At 43.4% G+C, this 12,143-nt stretch overlaps 2 non-coding genes across 2 annotated transcripts; both read right to left on the bottom strand.

Annotated features, from left to right (window-relative positions):
* Positions 1-1,926: 1,926 nt before the first annotated feature.
* On the bottom strand, positions 1,927-2,051 carry MIR9186H-3 (microRNA mir-9186h-3). Its single transcript, NR_129288.1, is given in 1 exon segment — positions 1,927-2,051. It is a non-coding gene; the product is annotated as a microRNA mir-9186h-3 (primary transcript).
* A 2,817-nt stretch (positions 2,052-4,868) lies between these two features.
* MIR9186H-2 (microRNA mir-9186h-2) lies at positions 4,869-4,993 on the bottom strand. The gene is given in 1 exon segment (NR_129287.1): positions 4,869-4,993. It is a non-coding gene; the product is annotated as a microRNA mir-9186h-2 (primary transcript).
* Positions 4,994-12,143: the final 7,150 nt, after the last annotated feature.

Below are 12,143 nucleotides of genomic sequence, written 5' to 3'. Positions count from 1 at the left end.
ACTCAGCAATCCGGTAGTTCAATTTAGGTTTTGTCCTACATACTAAAATGGAGATTTAATATGGTTACTAGTACCTTATGGTACCTAGAATGTCTTACCTGACTCCCGGTAAACAATTCATGGTAATAATGAGTGTGAGGACACATAATGATTTATTCATATATGAGAAATATCCCCCGTTAACTGCCATGAGCTTCATCATCATGTCTTTTTCACAACACCCTGAAAAACACACAAGATACATGTCAAAACACAGAACTTTCTGTAGAAGGACATGCCAGATTAGCTGTGACACTTTCTTCTGTAAGACACCATCAACTCTGCCTGAATACTGTGCAGAACTCCAAGGTCTGGAGCATGACAGCATTTCAACCCGTGACACCTGCGACATTTCCATGGTCAGTGCTGTGGTTCTTCTTATTATGATAAGGACATACATACAGCAACACATCATCCCTCGCAAGGTTAAAGAAGGATGTTCTCTAAAATATCACATGAACAACCTGGAGGTCACTAGATAGGCAAGGACTCTCATTTCCTACCAGAATACCTGCAAAGAAAACAGGGTCACCTCGATTTTGTTATTAGAATCATCAGCTCTCACCTAGCGATCTGCAGATCAGATGGCTCATGATATGGTTGAAGCCCACATCACCACTTACCTGCATAACAGCCATGTCCTTGTTTCTTTGGCAATGATACAGTCATTTTGATTTCCATACAGGAACCTAAAAGTCATGAAATGTCTGTAAACGACAAACCTTTCCCCATCCAAACACCCATAAGCAACCTGGTCCACTAGGAGACACATCAACTCTACCTGGAGACCTTCACTCATCCATAGACGACACCACAGTCACAGACACGTACTCTGGGTTTGGCCACCTGTGAAAAGCCTATGATCAGTACAATGGGTTGGCAGCCAGTGTGCCTGCACTCCTGGAACAGGCACAGTAGCAAACCTAAAGCTTCTCTAAGATAGAAAATTGTAAACTCCGACTTAAAATGATTGGCACGGAATGCACCATGTTTTAACTGAATCCTTGCAAGAGAATCGTGGACACAACGAGTGTTAGCACACGGCATCACTTACCTACACATGTGGACATCACGTGGTGTGCTGGGCTTTTGTATGGGCAGGTGGGCTGCATGTCTGGTATTGGGGACAGCCATTACCTCAGTACCAGTGATGCAGCCAACCTCCCCCTACAAACAAGGTAATTAACACAAGTGTTCAGAGCATCCTCTTCACTTAACCTCACCTTGAGTATCAGATATTGTGCACAGCCGTAGGACCCACTTGACCACCTACCTCGTTTACAGGCAGGTTCCCATTAAGACCATAGTTAGCTAACCGAACTCTCCTCAAAAGAATCTGAAGAATCACATGTGACAAAATTGGTTAGGATCACAACTTGTTTTACCAAAATACCTGCCAACAATGCTTTTCACGTCCATCAGGATGAAACACACAACTCAACCTTGATAACTCCATTAAATCTGGTCAAAATCTTCCTCAGCAGACACCATAATCTCTAATGGGTATGCCTCAAAATATGCTTTGGTTAATAACTAGTTTGGGAATGCCAGGGTACTCACCGGATATTATCCACCCCGGACACTCAGCATTACACATGACTTATGTCTCATAGAGAATAGGTAAAAAGGCAAGCCACAGTCACAAACACGTACTCTGGGTTTGGCCACCTGTGAAAAGCCTATGATCAGTACAATGGATTGGCAGCCAGTGTGCCTGCACTCCTGGAACAGGCACAGTAGCAAACCTAAAGCTTCTCTAAGATAGAAAATTGTAAACTTCTTCTTAAGAAGACTTGCAAGGAATCCACCATTTCTTAACTGAATCCTTGCAAGAGAATCGTGGACACAACGAGTGTTAGCACACGGCATCACTTACCTACACATGTGGACATCACGTGGTGTGCTGGGCTTTTGTATGGGCAGGTGGGCTGCATGTCTGGTATTGGGGACAGCCATTACCTCAGTACCAGTGATGCAGCCAACCTCCCCCTACAAACAAGGTAATTAACACAAGTGTTAAGAGCATCCTCTTCACTTAACCTCACCTTGAGTATGAGATGATGTGCACAGTCAAAGGACCCACTTGACCACCTACCCCGTTTACATGCAGGTTCCCATTAAGACCATAGTTAGCTCACTGAGTTCTCCTCACAAGAATCTGAAGAATTACATGTGACAAAATTGGTTAGGATCACAACTTTTTTTACCAACATACCTGCCAATAATGCTTTTCACATCCATTGGGATGAAACATACAACTCAACCTTAGTAACTCTATTAAATGTGGATAAAATCTTCCGCAGCAGAAACCATCATCTCTCAAGGGTATACCTCAAAATACGCTTCGGTTAATAACTACTTTGGGAATGCTAGGGTACTCACCGGATATCATCAACCCAGGACGCTCAACATTACACATGACTATGTCTGAAAGAGAAAAGGTAAAAACGCAAGATTACTACTGGTCCACCTGCAACAAAGCGATGGAACCAGGAAGTGTTAGGAAAACAGTCATCGCTGCCTCAGGATCATGAAGATCGGCTGGTCTGTGCTCTGGTTTAGGCCACTTCATCCCTGACCCCCATACTGGATGCCTGCACACCTACCGTGGATAGCTTCCCAGGGATGGGCTCACTGTGACCTGAAAGACACACTGTGGAAAACGGGTGGCTTACATGTCTTAGGCTACTGAGACAACTGCACATTGCCTTGGTCAACGGCTTTGGTTGAACACTCATGACGATTACCTGAACACTCGTAGATGTCAATGATACCTTCTCACAAAGAGATACCTGCAAACATTCCATGATCATTAATGTGAAGACGGACCATGGAAGAAATTACCTGGAAGTCTCCCTATCAATCTATCACCATGGGGGCATTAAAGGCAATGTCTGAGCAGGGAGACGACAATAACCCATGCTCACTAGGAATGTTTGGGTCAAAGGGATTCTGCACTGCCCATAGGCCACCAACACACTGAACTTGGAGTCCAAAAAAACATCATTTGCCGAGATCGGTTTGGCTCAGTGGATGGAGCGTAGCCTGGGGACTGAAAGGTCCCAGGTTTGATTCCGTTCAAGGGCACGTACCTTGGTTGTGGGCACATCCCCAGTGGGAGGCGTGCAGGAGGCAGCTGATCGATGTTTCTCTCTCATCGATGTTTCTAACTCTCTATCTCTCACCCTTCCTCTCTGTAAAAAATCAATTTAAAAAAAATAACAACATCATTATTCACATTCATCACGCCCTCATGAGTGAATGTCACAGAATCTCATACCTGAGTACTAAGAAGGACTTCACGAGTAGATGCAAAACAATAACACCATGTGAGGGATACCATTCACACTAACCTGGACATCTGAAAATCAGATCGTCTGTCGGATGCTTAAGGAACAAGTCATCGCTTACTGGGTTCGTGCACTGTCCAGGCAATGGTCATGATAAAGTTCACAATGGTATCTAGATTGCAACCTGAAAAACACAGGATGCCATACGTGTCCACTGTCAAAACTTCTAGAAATGAAAACTCGAAATAGCCTTGTTATGGGCAAGCACTGCAAACCCCAACACTACCTGGCGACTCGCAGTCCTCTCAGACCTAGGCCACTGCCAGAGACACCTTCATCTGGTGGCTGGTAACCTCAGAGAAAGAAAATCCAGTGATTAATGTGACTGGGCAGATCCATGGTAGTTACCCTGCTTTCTTCCAATCCCTCAGCAATCCGGTAGTTCAACTTAGGTTTTGTCCTATATACTAAAATGGAGATTTAGTATGGTTACTAGTACCTTATGGTACCTAGAATGTCTTACCTGACTCCCGGTAAACAATTCATAGTAAAAATGAGTGTGAGGACATATAATAATTTATTCATATAGGAGAAATATCCCCCATTAACTGCCATGAGATTCACAGTCATGTCTTTTTCACAAGACCCTGAAAAACACACAAGATACATGTCAAAACACAGAACTTTCTGTAGAAGGACATGCCAGATTAGCTGTGACACTTTCTTCTGTAAGACTCCATCAACTCTGCCTCAATACTGTGCAGAACTCTAAGGTCTGGACCATGGAGTGACATGACAACATTTCACCCCGTGACACCTGCGACATTTCCATGGTCAGTGCTGTGGTTCTTCTTATTATGATAAGGACCTACATACAGCAACACATCATCCCTCACAAGGTTAAAGAAGGATGTTCTCTAAAATATCACATGAACAACCTGGAGGTCACTAGATAGGCAAGGACTCTCATTTCCTACCAGAATACCTGCAAAGAAAACAGGGTCACCTCGATTTTGTTATTAGAATCATCAGCTCTCACCTAGCGATCTGCAGATCAGATGGCTCATGATATGGTTGAAGCCCACATCACCACTTACCTGCATAACAGCCACGTCCTTGTTTCTTTGGCAATGTTACAGTCATTGTGATTTCCATACAGGAACCTAAAAGTCATGAAATGTCTGTAAACGACAAACCTTTCCCCATCCAAACACCCATAAGCAACCTGGTCCACTAGGAGACACATCAACTCTATCTGGAGACCTTCACTCATCCATAGACGACACCACAGTCACAAACACGTACTCGGTGTTTGGCCACCTGTGAAAAGCCTATGATCAGTACAATGGGTTGGCAGCCAGTGTGCCTGCACTCCTGGAACAGGCACAGTAGCAATCGTAAAGCTTCTCTAAGATAGAAAATTGTAAACTTCTTCTTAAGAAGACTTGCAAGGAATCCATCATTTCTTAACTGAATCTTTGCAAGAGAATCGTGGACACAACGAGTGTTAGCACACGGCATCACTTACCTACACATGTGGACATCACGTGGTGTGCTGGGCTTTTGTATGGGCAGGTGGGCTGCATGTCTGGTATTGGGGACAGCCATTACCTCAGTACCAGTGATGCAGCCAACCTCCCCCTACAAACAAGGTAATTAACACAAGTGTTCAGAGCATCCTCTTCACTTAACCTCACCTTGAGTATCAGATATTGTGCACAGCCGTAGGACCCACTTGAACACCTACCCTGTTTACAGGCAGGTTCCCATTAAGACCATAGTTAGCTCACTGAGTTCTCCTCACAAGAATCTGAAGAATTACATGTGACAAAATTGGTTAGGATCACAACTTTTTTTACCAACATACCTGCCAATAATGCTTTTCACATCCATTGGGATGAAACATACAACTCAACTTTATTAACTCTATTAAATGTGGATAAAATCTTCCTCAGCAGAAACCATCATCTCTCAAGGGTATACCTCAAAATACGCTTTGGTTAATAACTACTTTGGGAACGCTAGGGTACTCACCGGATAGCATCAACCCAGGACGCTCAACATTACACATGACTATGTCTGAAAGAGAAAAGGTAAAAACGCAAGATTATTACTGGTCCACCTGCAACAAAGCGATGGAACCAGGAAGTGTTAGGAAAACAGTCATCGCTGCCTCAGGATCATGAAGATCGGCTGGTCTGTGCTCTGGTTTAGGCCACTTCATCCCTGACCCCCATACTGGATGCCTGCACACCTACTGTGGATAGCTTCCCAGGGATGGGCTCACTGTGACCTGAAAGACACACTGTGGAAAACGGGTGGCTTACATGTCTTAGGCTACTGAGACAACTGCACATTGCCTTGGTCAACGGCTTTGGTTGAACACTCATGACGATTACCTGAACACTCGTAGATGTCAATGATACCTTCTCACAAAGAGATACCTGCAAACATTTCACGATCATTAATGTGAAGACGGACCATGGAAGAAATTACCTGGAAGTCTCCCTATCAATCTATCACCATGGGGGCATTAAAGGCAATGTCTGAGCAGGGAGACGACAATAACCCATGCTCACTAGGAATGTTTGGGTCAAAGGGATTCTGCACTGCCCATAGGCCACCAACACACTGAACTTGGAGTCCAAAAAAACATCATTTCCCGAGATCAGTTTGGTTCAGTGGATGGAGCGTAGCCTGGGGACTGAAAGGTCCCAGGTTTGATTCCGTTCAAGGGCACGTACCTTCGTTGTGGGCACATCCCCAGGGGGGCGTGCAGGAGGCTGCTGATCGATGTTTCTCTCTCATCGATGTTTCTAACTCTCTATCTCTCACCCTTCCTCTCTGTAAAAAATCAATTAAAAAAAAATAACAACATCATTATTCACATTCATCACGCCCTCATGATGAATGTCACAGAATCTCATACCTGAGTACTAAGAAGGACTTCACGAGTAGATGCAAAACAATAACACCATGTGAGGGATACCATTCATGCTAACCTGGACATCTGAAAATCAGATCGTCTGTCGGATGCTTAAGGAACAAGTCATCGCTTACTGGGTTCGTGCACTGTCCAGGCAATGGTCATGATAAAGTTCACAATGGTATCTAGATTGCAACCTGAAAAACACAGGATGCCATACGTGTCCACTGTCAAAACTTCTAGAAATGAAAACTCGAAATAGCCTTGTTATGGGCAAGCACTGCAAACCCCAACACTACCTGGCGACTCGCAGTCCTCTCAGACCTAGGCCACTGCCAGTGACACCTTCATCTGGTGGCTGGTAACCTCAGAGAAAGAAAATCCAGTGATTAATGTGACTGGGCAGATCCATGGTAGTTACCCTGCTTCCTTCCAATCCCTCAGCAATCCGGTAGTTCAATTTAGGTTTTGTCCTATATACTAAAATGGAGATTTAATATGGTTACTAGTACCTTATGGTACCTAGAATGTCTTACCTGACTCCCGGTAAACAATTCATAGTAAAAATGAGTGTGAGGACATATAATAATTTATTCATATAGGAGAAATATCCCCCATTAACTGCCATGAGATTCACAGTCATGTCTTTTTCACAAGACCCTGAAAAACACACAAGATACATGTCAAAACACAGAACTTTCTGTAGAAGGACATGCCAGATTAGCTGTGACACTTTCTTCTGTAAGACACCATCAACTCTGCCTCAATACTGTGCAGAACTCTAAGGTCTGGACCATGGAGTGACATGACAACAATTCACCCGTGACACCTGTGATAATTCCATGGTGCGTTCTGTGGTTCTTATTTTGATAAGGACATACATACAGCAACACATCATCCCTCGCAAGGTTAAAGAAGGATGTTCTCTAAAATATCACATGAACAACCTGGAGGTCACTAGATAGGCAAGGACTCTCATTTCCTACCAGAATACCTGCAAAGAAAACAGGATCACCTCGATTTTGTTGTTAGAATCATCAGCTCTCACCTAGCGATCTGCAGATCAGATGGCTCATGATATGGTTGAAGCCCACATCACCACTTACCTGCATAACAGCCATGACCTTGTTTCTTTGGCAATGATACAGTCATTGTGATTTCCATACAGGAACCTAAAAGTCATGAAATGTCTGTAAAAGCAAACCTTTCCCCATCCAAACACCCATAAGCAACCTGGTCCACTAGGAGACACATCAACTCTACCTGGAGACCTTCACTCATCCATAGACGACACCACAGTCACAGACACGTACTCTGGGTTTGGCCACCTGTGAAAAGCCTATGATCAGTACAATGGGTTGGCAGCCAGTGTGCCTGCACTCCTGGAACAGGCACAGTAGCAAACGTAAAGCTTCTCTAAGATAGAAAATTGTAAACTTCTTCTTAAGAAGACTTGCAAGGAATCCATCATTTCTTAACTGAATCTTTGCAAGAGAATCGTGGACACAACGAGTGTTAGCACACGGCATCACTTACCTACACATGTGGACATCACGTGGTGTGCTGGGCTTTTGTATGGGCAGGTGGGCTGCATGTCTGGTATTGGGGATAGCCATTACCTCAGTACCAGTGATGCAGCCAACCTCCCCCTACAAACAAGGTAATTAACACAAGTGTTCAGAGCATCCTCTTCACTTAACCTCACCTTGAGTATCAAATATTGTGCACAGCCGTAGGACCCACTTGACCACCTACCTCGTTTACAGGCAGGTTCCCATTAAGACCATAGTTAGCTCACGGAACTCTCCTCAAAAGAATCTGAAGAATCACATGTGACAAAATTGGTTAGGATCACAACTTGTTTTACCAAAATACCTGCCAACAATGCTTTTCACGTCTATCAGGATGAAACACACAACTCAACCTTAATAACTCTGTTAAATCTGGATAAAACCTTCCTCAGCAGAAACCATCATCTCTCAAGGGTATACCTCAAAATATGCTTTGTTAACAACTACTTTGGGAACGCTAGGGTACTCACCAGATATCATCCACCCAGGACACTCAACATTACACATGACTTATGTCTGAAAGAGAAAAGGTAAAAACGCAAGATTATTACTGGTCCACCTGCAACAAAGCGATGGAACCTGGAAGTGTTAGGCACACAGTCATCGCTGCCTTAGGAACATGAAGATCGGCTGGTCTGTGCTGTGGTTTAGGCCCACTTCATCCCTGACCCCCATACCTACTGGATGCCTGCACACCTACCATGGATAGGCTTCCCAGGGATGGGCTCACTGTGACCTGAAAGACACACTGTGGAAAACGGGTGGCGTACACGTATTAGGCTACCGAGACAACTGCACATTGCCTTGGTCAACATCTTTGGTTGGAAGCTCATGACCGTTACCTGGACACTTGAAGATGTCGATGACACCATCTTCTCATGAAGGGACACCTGCAACCATCTTCTCATGAAGGGACACCTGCAAACATTCCACGGTCATTAATGTGGAGACGGAGCATGCAAGAAATTACCCGCAGGCTCCCTATTAATCTATCACCATGGGGGCATAAAAGGCAATGTCTGAGCAGGGAGACAGCAATAGCCCATACTCACTACGAATGTTTGGGCCAAATGAATTCTGAACTGCCCATATGCCCAAAACAGACTGAATTTGGAGGCCAGAAAATATCATTATTCACATTCATCATGCTTTCATGAGTGAATGTCACGGAATCTCATATCTGGGTACTAAGAAGGACTTCAAGGGTCAGCTGCAAAACAATAACACAATGTTAGGGATACCATACACATTTTTCTAATACATCTGAAAATCAGATCATCTGTCGGATGCCTAAGGCACAGGTCATCACTTACCGGGTTCATGCACGGTCATGGCAATGGTCATTATCAAGTTCACCATGGTATCTAGACTGCAACCTGGAAAATACAGGATGCCATATGTGTCTACTGTCAAACCTTCTAGAAATGAAAATGCAAATAGACTTGTTCTGGGCCACCACTGCCCACCCCAACTCTACCTGGTATCTCGTAGTCCTCTCAGATCTATGCCATTGCCAGAGACACCTTTATCTGCTAGCTGGTCCCCTCAGAGAAAGAAAAATCCAGTGATTAATGTGACTGGGAAGATCCGTGGTAGTAACCCTGATATCTTCTAATCGCTCAGCAATCCGGTAGTTCAACTTAAGTTTTGTCTAACATACAAAACTGGGCATTCAATATGGTTGCTAGTGCCTGTATGGTCCCTAGAATTTCTTACCTGATTCCCGGTAAACAAGTTATAATAACAATGAGTGTGAGGACATATAATCATTTATTCATATATTAAAAATGTCCCCAGTTAGCTGCCAGGAACTTCATAATCATGTCTTTTTCACAAGACCCTGAAAAACACACAGGATACATGTGAAAACACAGAACTTTTTGTAGCATGTCATGTCATATTACCTATGACACTTCCTTCTGTAAGACACCATCAACTCTGCCTCAATTCTGTGCAGAACTCCAAGGTCCGGAACATGGTGTGATATGACAACATTACACCCCGTGATACCTGCGACATTTCCATGGTCAGTGCTGTGGTTCGTCCTATTATGAAGGACATGGATACAGCAACACCTCATCCCTGACAGGGTTAAAGAATGATGTTCTCTAAAATATCTCATGAACAACCTAGAAGCCACTAGATTGGTAAGGACTCATATTTCCTACATGAATACCTAAAAAGAGGAGATGGTCACCTCGATTTTGTTGGAAAAAACTTCAGTGCTCACCTAGCGATCTGTAGATCAGATGGCTCCTGATATGGTTGAAGCCCACATCACCACTTACCTGCATAATAGCCACGTCCTTGGTTCCTGGGCAATGTTACAGTAATGTGATTTCCGCACAGGATCGTGAAAGTCAGGAAATGTCTGTAAATGACAAACCTTTCCCCAGCAGGACACCCGTAAGCAACCTGGTCCACTATGAGACACATCAACTCTACCTGGATACCCCCAGTCATCCAGAGTCGACACCACTGTCACAAACACGTACTCCGGGATTGGCCACCTATGAAAAGCCTATGATCAGTACAGGGGGTTGGCAGCCAGGATAAGATCCAGTGTGCCTGCACTCCTGGACCAGGCACAGTAGGAAACTTAAGCCTTCTCTAAAATATAAAATTAACTCCTACTTATCAAAATTGGCAAGAAGTCCATCATTTCTTACCGGAATCCCTGATATGGAATCATGGCAACAAAGAGTGTTAGCACCTGGCATCACTTACCTAGACATGTGAGCATCACATGGTCTGTGGTGGGCTTTTGTAGGGGGAGGGGGGCGGCATGTCTGGTACTGTGGGCAGCCATTACATCAGTACCAGTGATGCAGCCAACCTCCCCCTACAAACAAGGTAATTAACACAAGTGTTAAGAGCATCCTCTTCACTTAACCTCACCTTGAGTATCAGATGTTGTGCACAGCCGTAGGACCCACTTGACCACCTACCAGCTTTAGAGGGAGGTTCCCATAACAACCATAGTTACATCACCGAGTTCTCCTCACAAGAATCTGAAGAAACACATGTGACAAAAGTGTTTAGGATCGCAACTGGTTTTATGACCACACCTGCAAACAATTCTTTTCAGGAATGAGACAAATACATAAAAGTGGATTGGCAAGGCAAATTTACTTCTGCAGACAGGTACCTCCTGGCCGAATATCATGGGCAAAGCATAGCAAAAAGTTTGTTTGGCTTTTGTATCATGATGGGATCTGTCCTGCCCCTCACTCTGACTCTGATTTGATTGGTCATAACTCAGAGCTCAGATTCACATTATTGCACAATTGGCTAATTCAGAGGTAGGGGAGTGGTAAGGCAGAGCCCAAGAGGGCAGTCCCTTGAGAATCTGAAGGTCATACCAAAATGGTGGAACCTAAAATGGCACCAAGCTTCTTTCTTTGACAGAAAAGATCGCTGGTTCACTCTCAGAAGAAGAATACATGTTCTTCTATCTGGATCTCAGCTAATTTATCTGTCCATTCCACTTGGGCAACCACTAACTCTACCTGGATACTTGTAGAACTCTAAAATCAAAACTGTAGTTTCAGACACCATCATCTCTTCACTGGACACCTCCAAAAAAAAAAACCATGATCACTACTGTAGTGAGAACTTCATGATTTATTATCTGAATACCTGCAACCATCTTTGTTATCATTAAGATTAAAATAAATCATCTCTGAACTAGAAAACTGTAAAATTTGATGGTTACTACCTTTGTTAGGGACATTTATTTCTTACCTGAATACCTGTAAAAACACATGGTTATGATAAGATTTTAGGACAAGCATCATCACTTTCCTAGATATTTGAAAATCAAATTGTCTCTAATGTATTAAAGGTCCACATCATCTCTTACCTGTATATCAGCAAAGTCTCACCACATTTACTCCTCTTATTAAGTTCATCATCATCTCTTCACTGGAACTTAACAAATCCTATGGTCTGTATTGTGGTGACACCATGATGTCCAATTCTAAAATACCAAGATATCCACTGGTTAAAGCCCACATTATTTCTTTGTTACCTATCACATCCCATGGTTACTATCATGGTTAATTTTATCTTCACTGGAACCACAAAATACATGGTGACAACCATAGAGACACATCATCTGTTACAGGAACACATGAAAAGCTCATAGTCATTACCATGGTTTAAGTCATTATTATTACTTAATGGATACTAAAGGGTAGCAGAATATGCTCCCCTAAAATATAGGTATCTACAAAATACCATGGTCAATCCATGGTTAGATTGATCATCATTTCCTACCTATATAATTTCAATATTCTATGTTTCTTATCTAAGTAT

Source organism: Eptesicus fuscus, chromosome 1 (genome assembly GCF_027574615.1).
Source record: "Eptesicus fuscus isolate TK198812 chromosome 1, DD_ASM_mEF_20220401, whole genome shotgun sequence".
NCBI lineage: Eukaryota > Metazoa > Chordata > Mammalia > Chiroptera > Vespertilionidae > Eptesicus > Eptesicus fuscus.
Note: the sequence above shows the minus strand (reverse complement) of the source record. Positions and strands in the feature narration are given on the sequence as shown.